This window comes from Oncorhynchus gorbuscha, linkage group LG16, assembly GCF_021184085.1.
Source record: "Oncorhynchus gorbuscha isolate QuinsamMale2020 ecotype Even-year linkage group LG16, OgorEven_v1.0, whole genome shotgun sequence".
Taxonomy (NCBI): domain Eukaryota; kingdom Metazoa; phylum Chordata; class Actinopteri; order Salmoniformes; family Salmonidae; genus Oncorhynchus; species Oncorhynchus gorbuscha.
The window spans coordinates 37268905-37283563 of record NC_060188.1 but is presented as its reverse complement, the minus strand read 5'-3'; the positions used below and the strand labels follow the sequence as shown (position 1 = coordinate 37283563).

The 14659-nt window shown below is 44.7% G+C and overlaps 1 pseudogene; it reads left to right on the top strand.

The window, feature by feature from the left end:
• Positions 1-14659, top strand: part of LOC123999758 — a 203253-nt pseudogene that overhangs the window by 173977 nt on the left and 14617 nt on the right.

Genomic DNA, 14659 nt, shown 5'->3' with positions numbered 1-14659 from the left:
TGATGAGCAACCAGACGTTGATGAGAGAAGTTGATGGGGGCTGTTTTGTTCGACTTCAGTGCGGCTTTTGACATTATTGATCATAGTCTGTTGCTGGAAAAACATATGTTTTATGGCTTTACACCCCCTGCTATATTATGGTTAAAGAGCTACCTGTCTAACAGACCACAGAGGGTGTTCTTTAATGGAAGCCTCCAACAAATGGAAGCCGCCAACAAAATCCAGGTAGAATCAGGAATTCCTCAGGGCAGCTGTCTAGGCCCCTTACTTTTTTCAATCTTTACTAACGACATGCCACGGTCTTTGAGTAACACCAGTGTGTCTATGTATGCAGATGACTCAACACTATACACGTCAGCTACCACAGCGACTGAAATGACAGCAACACTTAAACAGTTGCAGTTAGTTTCAGAATGGGTTGCAAGGAATAAGTTAGTCCTAAATATTTCAAAAACTAAAAGCATTGTATTTGGGACAAATCATTCACTAAACCCTAAACCTCAACTAAATATTGTAATGAATAATGTGGAAATTGAGCAAGTTGAGAAGACTAAACTGCTTGAAATATCCCTGGATTATAAACTGTCATGGTCAAAACATATTGATACAACAGTAGCTAGAATGGGGAGAACTTGGTCTATAATAAAGTGTTACTCTGCATTTCTAACAGCACTATAAACAAAGCACGTCCTACAGGCCCTAGTTTTGTCACACATGGATTACAGTCGTGTGGTCAGGTGACACAAAGAGGGACTTTGTGGGAATTGTAATTGTAATTGCCACAAATAGGGAATTGTAATTGACTCAGAACAAGGCAGCACGGCTGGCCTTGGATGTACACAGAGAGCTACCATTGTCAATCTCTCCTGGCTCAAAGTGGAGGAGAGAATAACTTCATCACTGCGTGTATTTATGAGAGGTATTGACATGTTAATGCACCGAGCTGTCAATTTGAACTACTGGCACACAGCTCCGACACCCATGCATACCCCAAAAGACATGCCACAAGAGGTCTCTTCACAGTCCCCAAGTCCAGAACAGACTATGGGAGGCACACAGTACTACATAGTGCCATGACTACATGGAACTCTATTCCACATCAAGTAACTCATGCCAGCGTTAAAATTAGATTTAAAAAACAGATCAAAATACACCTTATTGAACAGAATAACATATGCACTATACACACATGTACACATGGATTTTGTGTTATAGATATGTGGTAGTAGAGTAGAGGCCTGAGGGCACATCCTTAATATGTTGTGAAATCTGTTATGAAGGTATTGTAATGTTTTTAAAATGTATAATTGCTGATTTTGCTGGATCCCAGGAAGAGTAGCTGCTGCCTTGGCAAAAACACAACCTCAATATGCCGGTCGGTTTTATAATTTGTCTTAAATAAGAAATTGTGTTTTCACCGACCAATTTTATGAGGTTGACAAGAGTGCTTTTTGCGGAAGTGTGCCATTAAATTGGTCTTGTATCCTGCCAGAAATGCATTAAAAAGTGAAAATCTTGAGAGAGTAAAGTGTTTTTTTTTTCAGAATGTGCTCCTTGCTGTTTAAAAAAATATATATTTAAAACTTTTAGGAATAACAGAGCAGTGATTGGAGCAGGGTAGGGGAACAAAGGGGGCATGAATGCAGTTTTGTTTTGGCAGGGTTGATTACACGGCCATTTCATGCTGCATCATCCTTTAGTGTTGTGTTTGGTGACATCTGTGCATAATGTACATTTGAAACAGTGTTTTTGGAAAAAGGACTAGTGATTTAAACGTCTCATCCAAGGTCCACACACAACAACGCACACATACTGTAGAGTCGCCTGTGTGGAAACGCACAACGCATATACACACACACACTACTGTTTTCTTACTTTTCCAACTTCTTATGAATTACCGTAAAAACAAGTTAATCCTCTTCAAACTTCTCTGTGTTTTTAGATTGATTTCTGCTTTCTGCTCTTCATTTATTTTTGTGCCATCTTAAATTCACATATGAAAGACTTTTGAAATTGATGAGGAAGTCTACAGGAAAGGAGGGGGAAAGGAAAACTTCCCCCCACCACAAACCATCACACTGACATAGCCCACCCGACTTTCATGCTCACACACACACACACACACACACACACACACACACACACACACACACACACACACACACACACACACACACACACACACACACACACACACACACACACACACACACACACACACACACACACACACACACACACACACACCAAACCTACACACATCCCTGCACCCTCTCTCCTCCAGTACTACACCAACACACAGGAGGATATACAAAGTGTCTGTCAGCGGGGTGGCCATTCAGACAGGAGGCCCTACAAAACCTCCGCTTAGCCGAGTTCTGAGCCAGGACAAAGTGCCCAGGTCAGGGGTCGCTAGGCAAGTTCAGTCAGCAACCGGGTTTCTCATGCTTTTTCTCTCCTTCTTTCACCCTGGAACCCACCAACACACCCAACCCCCTCCCTTCTCCATCCCTCTCTCCCCCCTCCTTGCAGGTCTTCTGGGCCCATTGTTTGAACGGCCTCTTCCACTCTGTCATCCTTTTCTGGGTCCCCTTCCTAGCCTTCCAGCATGGTAAGCACCTCCCAGAGACTCTAACCCTAACCTGCCAGAGACTCATCTGTCTTTTAAGGGTGTGTCTCAAACGGCACCCTATTTGCTACAGTATATGGCAGGTTTCCCCAACTGGTAGCCCGTGGACCAAATTATTTTTAAATAAAAGAAGCAAATCAGCTCGAAGTGATTTTTGGGAAATCTGTTCCAAAGTATTCCCAGGCATAATAGAGAGACATACTACTGTAAGTGATCATATACAAATGTAAGCAAGGTTTGAAATTATTGTGCTTTAGTCAAATATTACATCTGTTTGGACTTATTGCAGTCAATTTGCAGTCTAGAAATGATTTGTAATTATGTTCTGGCCCCTAACCATCCTCTGAAGAAAATAATTGTCCCACAGCTGAATCTGTACTAAACAAAAATATAAATGCAACAATTTCAAAGATTTGACTGAGTTACAGTTCATAGAAGGAAATCAGTCAATTTAAATAAATTCATTAGACTCTAATATACACATTTCACATGATTGGGCAGGGGCACAGCCATGGGTGGGCTGGGAGGGCATAGCCACACCCACTTTGGAGCCTGGCCAAGCCAATCAGAAATAGTTTTTCGCAACACAAAAGGGTTTTATTATACACAGAAAAACTCCTCAGCACCCCACCTCCCCCCCTCAGACAATCCCGCAGGTGAAGAAGGCGGATGTGGAGGTCCTGGGCTGGCGTGGTTACAGGTGGTCTGCGGTGTGAGACCGATTGGATGTACTGCCAAATTATTTAAACGTCATTGGAGGCGGCTTATGACGGCCGGCCGCCCAACAACCTGCCCGCTTGACACTATCCCCTCCTCTCTTCTCCAGACCATTTCCGGAGACCTTCTCCCTTACCTCACCTCGCTCATCAACTCATCCCTGACCGCTGGCTACGTCCCTTCCGTCTTCAAGAGAGCGAGAGTTGCACCCCTTCTGAAAAAACCTACACTCGATCCCTCCGATGTCAACAATTACAGACCAGTATCCCTTCTTTCTTTTCTCTCCAAAACTCTTGAACGTGCCGTCCTTGGCCAGCTCTCCGGCTATCTCTCTCTGAATGACCTTCTTGATCCAAATCAGTCAGGTTTCAAGACTAGTCATTCAACTGAGACTGCTCTCCTATGTATCACAGAGGCGCTCCGCACTGCTAAAGCTAACTCTCTCTCCTCTGCTCTCATCCTTCTAGATCTATCGGCTGCCTTCGATACTGTGAACCATCAGATCCTCCTCTCCACCCTCTCCGAGTTGGGCATCTCCGGCGCGGCCCACGCTTGGATTGCGTCCTACCTGACAGGTCGCTCCTACCAGGTGGCGTGGCGAGAATCTGTCTCCTCACCACGTGCTCTCACCACTGGTGTCCCCCAGGGCTCTGTTCTTTGCCCTCTCCTATTCTCGCTATACACCAAGTCACTTGGCTCTGTCATAACCTCACACGGTCTCTCCTATCATTGCTATGCAGACGACACACAATTAATCTTCTCCTTTCCCCCTTCTGATGACCAGGTGGCAAATGGCATCTCTGCATGTCTGGCAGACATATCAGTGTGGATGACGGATCACCACCTCAAGCTGAACCTCGGCAAGACGGAGCTGCTCTTCCTCCCGGGGAAGGACTGCCCGTTCCATGATCTCGCCATCACGGTTGACAACTCCATTGTGTCCTCCTCCCAGAGCGCTAAGAACCTTGGCGTGATCCTGGACAACACCCTGTCGTTCTCAACCAACATCAAGGCGGTGGCCCGTTCCTGTAGGTTCATGCTCTACAACATCCGCAGAGTACGACCCTGCCTCACACAGGAAGCGGCGCAGGTCCTAATCCAGGCACTTGTCATCTCCCGTCTGGATTACTGCAACTCGCTGTTGGCTGGGCTCCCTGCCTGTGCCATTAAACCCCTACAACTCATCCAGAACGCCGCAGCCCGTCTAGTGTTCAACCTTCCCAAGTTCTCTCACGTCACCCCGCTCCTCCGCTCTCTCCACTGGCTTCCAGTTGAAGCTCGCATCCGCTACAAGACCATGGTGCTTGCCTACGGAGCTGTGAGGGGAACGGCACCTCAGTACCTCCAGGCTCTGATCAGGCCCTACATCCAAACAAGGGCACTGCGTTCATCCACCTCTGGCCTGCTCGCCTCCCTACCACTGAGGAAGTACAGCTCCCGCTCAGCCCAGTCAAAACTGTTCGCTGCTCTGGCCCCCCAATGGTGGAACAAACTCCCTCACGACGCCAGGACAGCGGAGTCAATCACCACCTTCCGGAGACACCTGAAACCCCACCTCTTTAAGGAATACCTAGGATAGGATAAGTAATCCCTCTCACCCCCCCTTTAAGATTTAGATGCACTATTGTAAAGTGACTGTTCCACTGGATGTCATAAGGTGAATGCACCAATTTGTAAGTCGCTCTGGATAAGAGCGTCTGCTAAATGACTTAAATGTAATGTAAATGAGAAATGAATGTAAAATTATCTGGCCACAGCTCTGTTGGACATTTGTGCGTATGGAACATTTTTGGGATCTTTTATTTCAGCTCATGAACCATGGGACCAACACTTCACATGTTGCATTTATATTTTTGTTCAGTATAGTTAATGATCCCTGGTGTATGGTGTACTGCTTTTGACCAGGTAGTGTTCTATATTGAGAATAGGGTGCTGTTTGGGACTGAGGCAGGATTTCTAGTCTCTACAGGCTCTGGGTGGAGTGGGATCCAGTTAACACACATACCTTGTCTCGATTACTTTTCTTTTTACCCACTAGCCTCATGAATTATAAACATTGGCATGCTTGAACATAAACGTGCGTGCAGGCACACACACACACACACACACACACACACACACACACACACACACACACACACACACACACACACACACACACACACACACACACACACACACACACACACACACACACACACACACACACACACACACACACACACACACTTGAACATACACACTTTTAAGTTACACTGTTCAGCTCACATGGAGAGAATGGGGATCTCTGAGTCTATGTAGTCTTGGCTGCTGGACCCAGAGGACCACACAGGCTTAAGCCTGCTCTCCAAACAAAGCACAGAGAGAAGCCTCTTCAGTCTGACTGACAGGTTGTCAGCAAGGCCTCAGCACACACATAGGCATGTGACTAGCAGGAAGCAAAGGGGAGCCAGACTCTCTCTCTCTCTCCCTCTCTCGTTCGTGTTCTCTCCCCCTCTCTCTCTCTCTCTCTCTCTTGTTATCTCTCTCTCTCATTCTTGTTCTCTCTCTCTCTCCTGCTCTAACACTCTCCCCAGGCACGCCCATATGTTGAATTTTGAGGATGTGTTTTATTTCCATGTACATTTTATTCACTTGGCAGACACAGAAATTAGGGAGTGTTAAAATATATACTTCCAGTACAATCAAGGAGCCACATTTTCTGAAACTGTTCAAAAGTTGACCCATTCCTTTACTGGTATTTGAGTAGCAGTTTTAATTTAAGCTTTTATTTGAATACTTGTCAAAGATTATTAGACTAATTCTATTTGTCAAAGATTATTAGACTAATTCTATTTGTCAAAGATTATTAGACTAATTCTATTTGTCAAAGATTATTAGACTAATTCTATTTGTTAAAGATTACTGGAGTATTTCTTGTTTTTGTTTTCAATAATAACCAAGGAAATTGGGTCATGTCAACCATAGTCCAGACTGCTTCCTGATTGCTCCATCAGGTTGCTCCATCAACCATATGCAATGGACATGCTTTGACACATACACACACGCACACGCACACGCACACACACACACACACACACACACACACACACACACACACACACACACACACACACACACACACACACACACACACACACACACACACACACACACACACATACAGGACGGCAACTCAACAGTGCCGTTTTACTCCAGTGTCCAGTGTTACATCCCACTGCGTGCTCCAATTGGGCATTATGCTCGCCTGTACATAATGTACTCACAGTCTGCACTCTTTTCTGTTTATAGTACACTGCTTTTGACCAGGGCCCAAAGGGCTCTGGTCAAAAGTAGTGCACTGTATAGGGAATAGGGTGCCATTGTGATGCAGACACATTCAATGCCCTGGTTTGTTATTTGGGTTGTTTACTCCATAGCGGAGATTTCACATAATTTCCCCCTGGTCTAATTGAACTCTGTTTCTTAAAAACACGGCCGTGAAGAGGGACATGACCACACATCTAAAGGCTTTTCATGTTGATCCTTTTCACAGATACAGTCTTCGGAAACGGAAAGACCCCGGACTATCTCCTCTTAGGCAACATGGTTTATACAGTAAGTACGCATCTGAAATGGCATCTTTTTCCCTTTAAACAGTGCATTCAGAAAGTATTCAGGCTCTTTGACTTTTTCCACATTTTGTTACGATACAGCCTTATTTTAAAATTGATTAAAACAACTCTTCCCCCTCATCAATCTACACATAATACCCAATAATGACAAAGAAAATTCCAAATTTTTTAAAAGGAAAATAATATCACATTCAGACATTTTACTCAATATTTTGTTGAAGCACCTTTGGCAGTGATTACAGCCTCGTCTTCTTGGGTATGACTCTACAAGCTTTTGTATTTGCAGAGTTTCTCCCATTCTTCTCTGTAGATCCTATCAAGCTCTGTCAGATTGGATGGGGAGCGTCGCTGCACGTCTATTTTCAGGTCTCTCCAGAGATGGTCGATCGGGTTCAAGTCCCGAAGCCACTCCTGCATTGTCTTGGCTGTGTGCTTAGGGTCGTTGTCCTGTTGGAAGGTGAACCTTCACCCCAGTCTGAGGTCCTGAGCATTCTGGAGCAGGTTTTCATCAAGGATCTCTCTGTACTTTGCTCTGTTCACCTGTCCCTTGATCCTGACTAGGGTTACACATTTTGGGGAATATTCAGAGGTGGAAACTGTCCATGGGAATTAACAGGAATATATGGGAATTAATGGAAATATATGCAAATTAATATTAATACCCTTTAAATGTAGATGTTTTTTGCATTGGACATATTTGCCAATCATATGGAGACAGAAACATAAACCTTTTACCATACCTTATAAGTAGACATAACTGCAAATTATTAAATCCATCCAATGGAAATTGAAAAAAATATTTGGTTATGAATTGAGCTTTAATTAAATGAGTTGACTCTTCACATGGGATGATTTCCCTGAACATCAGAAGAAAGGGAATATCGAATGATCCCCAATGATCCATTGCATAAAATGATAGTCTGGAAACTAAAGCATTGGTTGTCTTCCTCTCAGGATTCCATGTCTTCTCCCTGGACCTCCTCAATGTCCACCTTTGAACATCAGACTCTGAGGCCTCATCTTCATTGTCACTTTCCAACCTTGTTGAGGATGGCTCGTTGTCAGGCTCAAAGAGCCTCAAATTTGCCCAATTGGCCACCAATCTTTCAATCCTGTATTGGTCAGCCTGTTGCATGCTTTGGTGTGTGTGTGTGTTCCCAAACAAGGACCAGTTGCCCTCTGAGGCTGCTGATGTTGGTGGGATTTAGAGGATGATGGCGGCAACAGGGGAAAGAGCCTCAGATCCACAAAGTCCCTTCCACCAGGTGGCTGATGAGAAATGTTGGCACGATTGCCATATTGCATCTCATTCCCAAAGCCCTTGCTTGGAAGTGTACTTCGCCAGACTGCCAAGAACCTTGCCCTCATCCAGGCCAAGGTGGCGAGACACAGTAGTGATGACACCATAGGCCTTGTTGATGTCTGCACCAGACAGGATGCTCTTGCCAGCATACTTGGGGTTCAACTTGTACGCTGCGGCGTGTATGGGCTTCAGGCAGAAGTCTTGACGCTTTTTGATGTATTTCAGAACTGCAGTTTCCTCTGCTTGGAGCAACAGTGAAGTGGGCATGGCAGTACTGGTTTCTTCTCTTACATCTGCAAGCAGAGTCTGAACATCAGACAGGATGGCATTGTCTCCCTCAATCCGTGCAATGGCTACTGCTATACGTTTCAGGAGTTTCAGGCTGCTTACCACTCTCTCCCAAAATACATACTCCAGGAGGATCTTCTTGATGGGGCTGTCCATATCGGCAGACTGTGATATGGTCATTTCTTGGAGAGACTCCTTCCCCTCCACGAGACTGTCAAACATGATGACAACACCACCCCAATGGGTGTTGCTGGGCAGCTTCAATGTGGTGCTCTTATTCTTCTCACTTTGCTTGGTGAGGTAGGTTGCTGCTATAACTTGATGACCCTTCACATAGCTAACCAGTTCCTTGGCTCTCTTGTAGAGTGTATCCATTGTTTTCAGTGCCATGATGTCCTTGAGGAGCAGATTCAATGCATGAGCAGCACAGCCAATGGGTGTGATGTGAAGGTAGGACTCCCCCACTTTAGACCATGCAGCCTTCATGTTCGCAGCATTGTCTGTCATCAGTGCAAATACCTTCATTGAGTCAAAAAACTTCTGATTCCAGTAGGACCATAACCTGTTGCTATCGATAAGGTGTCGGATTCATCATTTTCACCTCGAAACGAAGTAGAGGGACTTTTGTCAGAGGTTGCTAGTTGTGAATGCTGAGGAAACTTTATGCACTTGGCCAGATGATTCTGCATATTTGTTGCATTCTTCACATATGATTTGGCAGAGTATTTGCAAATGTACACAGCTTTTCCTTCTATATTTGTTGCAGTGAAATGCCTCCACCTGTCCCTGTAAAGATTCGGGGGAAAATAATGTTTAAAAAAATCAAATACAATTCCATGTACAGATAAATAGTTAAGCAGTTAGATTAAACAACTCCTTTGTAAGATACATGTTTTAAAATGAAACATGTATGGAAACAGGTGAATTAACACTCAGTTAGCAGGCTCAAGCAAGCTAAAACCCACATGGTAGCAAAAACTAACTAGCAGAAATTGTTAACAAGTAAGAAATGATTTAAACACACTTTGTTGTAGTCTACTATTTACTAGTTAGCAAAGAATCATATAAAATACTTTCACCCCACCCAGTATTTTAATCAAAACTTACCAGAAAGCGTATAGTCCTTGGCTCAGGCAGTGCAGTAGTGTGGGCTCAGTAGCATCTCATTAGTGTGCCAGATCTTGAGAATCAGCTGTACATGTGATGGAAGTGTGCACTGCACATGTGATGGAAGAATGCACTGTGCACGCAGAGGGTTGCAATTCCATTCAATTGGGGATAGTTTAACCAAAATATGCCACAAGACCTAGAATGCCTTGTGTATCCCACAAAAAAAGGTTTGCTGTTATAAGCTAACTTTTTTTGATAAATTTAAGAAACTTTCCAGGGCTTAATGTCCCATGGAAAATGCCGGATATTTACCGTAAAGTTTCCAACCCTTTGCAACCCTAATCCTGACTAGTATCCCAGACCCTGCCTCTGAAAAACATTCCCACAGCATGATGCTACCAACACCATGCTTCACCGTAGGGGTGGTGCCAAGTTTCCTCCAGACGTGATGTTTGGCATTCAGGCCAAAGAGATAAATCTTGGTTTCATCAGACCAGAGAGTCTTGTTTCTCATGGTCTGAGAGTCCTTTGGGTGCCTTTTTGCGATCTCCAAGCGAGCTGTCATGTTCCTTTTACTGAGGATTCCGGCTTCCGTCTGGCTGCTCTACCATAATGGCCTGATGGGTTGAGTGCTGAAGAGATGCTTGTCCTTCTGGAAGTCTCGCCCATCTCCACAGAGGAACTCTGGAGCTCTGTCAGAGTGACCATCTGGTTCTTGGTCACCTCCCTGACCAATGCCCTTCTTCCACGATTGCTCAGTTTGGCCGGGCGGCCAGCTCTAGGAAGAGTCTTGGTGGCTACAAACTTCCATTTAAGAACCTTGTGTTAGCCTCATCGTCTTGCTGTGAGACTATTTATCAGTTTGTTTTGGTTTCGTTATTTGCTGAACGAAGCGTCATTACTGTGTATAAGTAAAATAATATATATACATATAATCTAGTTCTAAGACTTAGAATACATCTTCAGTTACACATATAAAATGCAATCTGTCAGTGCTTTCCGTGTCGAACTCCTGGTGACTTTGATTTGAACGTATTCTCAATGGCAGGGAAGATGTTGGTTTAGCATTTGACTTTGTGCTTTTCTGTTTCCGAGTTTGTGGTCATCACCATGTGCCTCAAAGCTGGCCAGGAGACCTCGTCTTGGACTATGGTAGGCTCTCTCCTCTTACTACAATATCTCGTCTATCCGTCATCGTTCTCATACCACAGACACCTATAACAATTGGAACAAAAGAAGATCTTAAAAGGTCCATAAGGATATGTTCCATTCATCTGTTCCTCTTCCTCCTTCAACTCTTTGCCACCATTCACATTACATAGGCCTTACACCAGAACGACTAGCAGAATAACTTAGTCATTGTTTAATTACTCTGTATGCCTCACCCTCACCTCCCACACTGTGTTTATATATGTAGACAAAATGATGTAACATGCTCTGTCTCCTCCAGTTCAGTCACATTGCCATCTGGGGCAGCACCTGTGGGTGGTGTTCTTCGGTATCTACTCCTCTCTGTGGCCACTCATCTCTCTGGCTCCGGACATGTCTGGCGAGGTAAATACTCAACTGAAACTCCACCCTCCTTTAAACCCAGCAAAACATGTCTGATAACCTCTGCATTCACAGAACATTAGTAAGGGCTCCATTGGAAAATGAACAAACGTTGTAGAAATGTTCACTGTTTTCTGGGCATGCCCCCAGCGGTGATAAACCCTTCTATGTGATCACATCATTCATAACTCAACGTAATGAACAGTATCTCCTATCTCATTGCTGTTACTGACTGTGGTTGGTAGGAAGGTTTCAATGTGTCTACTCCGTAACCCAACTGTGTTTTTGAACGGAGGGCCCCAGTATAAGGGTACAAGGCGAGAGCCATATGCAGACACAGGAGGCAGATGGTTGAGCTCCGCTATTTATTATTACACAAGGGGTAGGCAAAAGGAAGGTCGGGTACAGGCAAGAGGTCATTAACCAGCTCTATCTGCCCCTCTCCGTCACTCTTGCTCTTTGTTTCGATCTCTATTGATCTCACTCTCTCTTTGCCCTCTCCTCTTTCTTTCCCGTCTCTCTCTCTCTCTCTCTCTCTTTGCTTGAAATGCCTGTCAGTGTCAGTGAGTTGACTGTAAAATAGTATTCAACATAAAAGGTTTTTCCAGAGGTTGATTATGTGAAGTGACCTCTCCGTCTCCTTGGGCTCTGGTCAAAAGTAGTTCACTATGTAGGGAGTATGGTGCCATTTGGGATGCACAATTTCACTCCCTTCCTCTTTACTCACATGTTTTTTTTGGATGGAGTTATTTATATTCAAGTGCACCTGTAGAGTCTCCAGCCCAGGCCGCTCATCAGGACTCACTTGCTTTGAAGCACAAGAATGCCCCTTCAGAATGGCACTGAGATGCCAGCTCCACCTACTGTATTGCTAGATAACCCAACCTCTCTCCACTCACATGCCAGCTCAATACAGCCAAGACCACGCTAGGACCCACAGAACAGAGACGATCCGTAGTGTGTGTGTTTTGAGTGTGTGTTTTGATTGTATGTGTTTGGGTGCGCGCCAGTGCGATGTGTGTTCATGCGTGCGAGTATATCTACCCTCACTTGTGTGAGTGTGCTGTCACCAGTGCCCCTGTGATTGAAGGAGCAGGGCCGCAGATGACAGTTTTCCTCACTATTTCTCCGCTCTGCCATATCTTTCCAAAACCACCAGGAACCCCTAGAAACTCCAAGGGGTGGATTGAAACATCAGGCTCCCAGCTCCCCATGGTTTGATAGAAACCCACAAGGTTCCTCACTAAACCTGTGAAAGACTCTATGATGGAATTAGAGAGGCACTTCAGCATTGCTGTTGAGTTGTCCTTGTACCCCTACACTGTTTTCCCTCTGTCTCGGTGTTTTCGGAATACTTAAGGTGTCATAAGTTAGCCCCCTCTGTGATTAAAACCACACACACACGGATCCATTAGGAGCCCAGAACCAACGATTTATGGAAGACTGAAGCGGCGGTGTAAGGCACAGGCTAGTCCATGGTGTGAGACTTTGCATTGTGTGTATTAAACTGACACTTTTGTCTGTCCGCTAATTTATCTCTCTCACCATTCTAATAATTATTGAGTTGCGCTGTAAATCACCATTGTACAGTTGCACCTGGGTGACTTCTGTTGGGCTATAACTGTTTTTGTTAGCATTCTTTCCCTCTGTTTTTTTTTCGGGATATCTCAGGGCTATTGTGAGGCGACACACAGAGCGTAAAAAGATGGACCCAACTGAGCAAGTCCAGTTTTATGTTTTCCATAGTTAAAGCTTAGTGGGGTGGGGGTGTTAAGAGTTTGTGAACTCGTCATTTGCTTTTGCGTTGCAATGGCGTTGTGGGGTCATTTGCAGAGTTGTGGGCCGCATCCGATCAAGGCTCCTCTCACACACTCGTGCTCTCTTTCTTTCTCCTTCTCTTTCTTTTACTCACTTTTTCTCTCATTCTTGATCCCACTCTCTCTCTTTCTCCTTCCAGGACATTAAGTGAGCCGCCTCCATCTCTTTTCTCTCCCATCAAATCCTCGGGCACTGGCTTTTTCTTTCTGTGGCTGTGTTCACAGCCTGTCCAACAACACACTAACCCTAAGGATTTTGTTCGGCGAGGTAGCATGGAGCTGGTCACCAAGGGATTGGGGGTCATTTTTGGCCACAAACAAACACATCCAGCCTCAATTTGCAGTAGGATACAACTCTGAACCCTCAAATCACCCAATAGCCCTTCCCCTAGCTCCCTAGCGCCATAGCAGAATGGTCTACCCCTATCTTCTAACGTCCATCCAGATTGTAGTGTGGTCCGGTAGAGCCAGTAGAATTTGGCCAAAGGGACATGGATGGAGGTAGACCAAATCACTCACTGGGACTGGATTTTACTTAAATAACCCTAATTTCACCGGGCCCAATAAAAAAGAGACGCACAAAGAGAGACTGCGCCCAGGCTCCTAGTGTCTGAATATTAGCATCCAGAGGCTTTGGCTTTGGCAACAACCAGGCTCATACCGAGAAAAGGGCAGAGACTCAAATTTGACACCCTTTACAGATATGACAGAACGAGACATGGTAAGAGTGAGGTGTGTGTGAGTGTGGAAAGTTGACTTTTCTTTATCTATGCTTTCAAAAGTCAAAAGGTCCAGGAACAGGGTGAAAGCCAAGGGCTTGATTGTCCACCCTTCATATTTACCATCACAATGGCAGGCATTAACATTCTTGGAGTCCCACAATCACTGTGGCCTGTCAGGCATGGTCAGCCAACTGCCGCTGCTGTGAGACCCACTGACCAATGCATCCAGGCATAGTAATCACACGCCTCTACTCTGAGCCGATTGGATCAGTCTGTTCCTTTACCATCGCATGAAGGATGGCTTTGAAAAATATATTTTTTTAGACTAAGACACAGTTTCAAGAATGTCAAATATGACAAACAACTGTATTGGCGTGCCCATATCATATTCAGAGTGAAACAACAGTCTCATTTGTATATATAAGTAAATTCCAAATTTGTACAGCAAACAAATTACACCTCTATACGATGTAGAAAACTGAGCTCTGCAACAGCAACAAAAGCTTACACGTCTGCTCCAAACAAGATCTTAGGCAGTGTTGAGTGGCAGACTGAATGCTCTTTCACCTATGGCTATGAACATTTCTAACTTGTTAGTGATAGACTGTGTGTGTATGCATGTGTTTGAGTGTGTGTGTCTGCGTCTGCGTCTCCAGTGGCTGTGAGAGGTTGACGGCCTGTCAAAACACTGCGGACACCACTGTCTGCCTGCCCAGATGAGTTTATTAGTTTGTCCTAAAAATACAATCACACCCCCCTGCACTCCAGCTCCCATAGGCCTCCAGGAATGAGCCATTGCTAGCATCTACCAAACATTGCTGGCTCGGCCAGGATTTAGTGTATCTGTCATCCAAATCTTTAACAGGTAAACGTTTATTAAGATTAAGTTCAATTAAGTTTTGAATTTA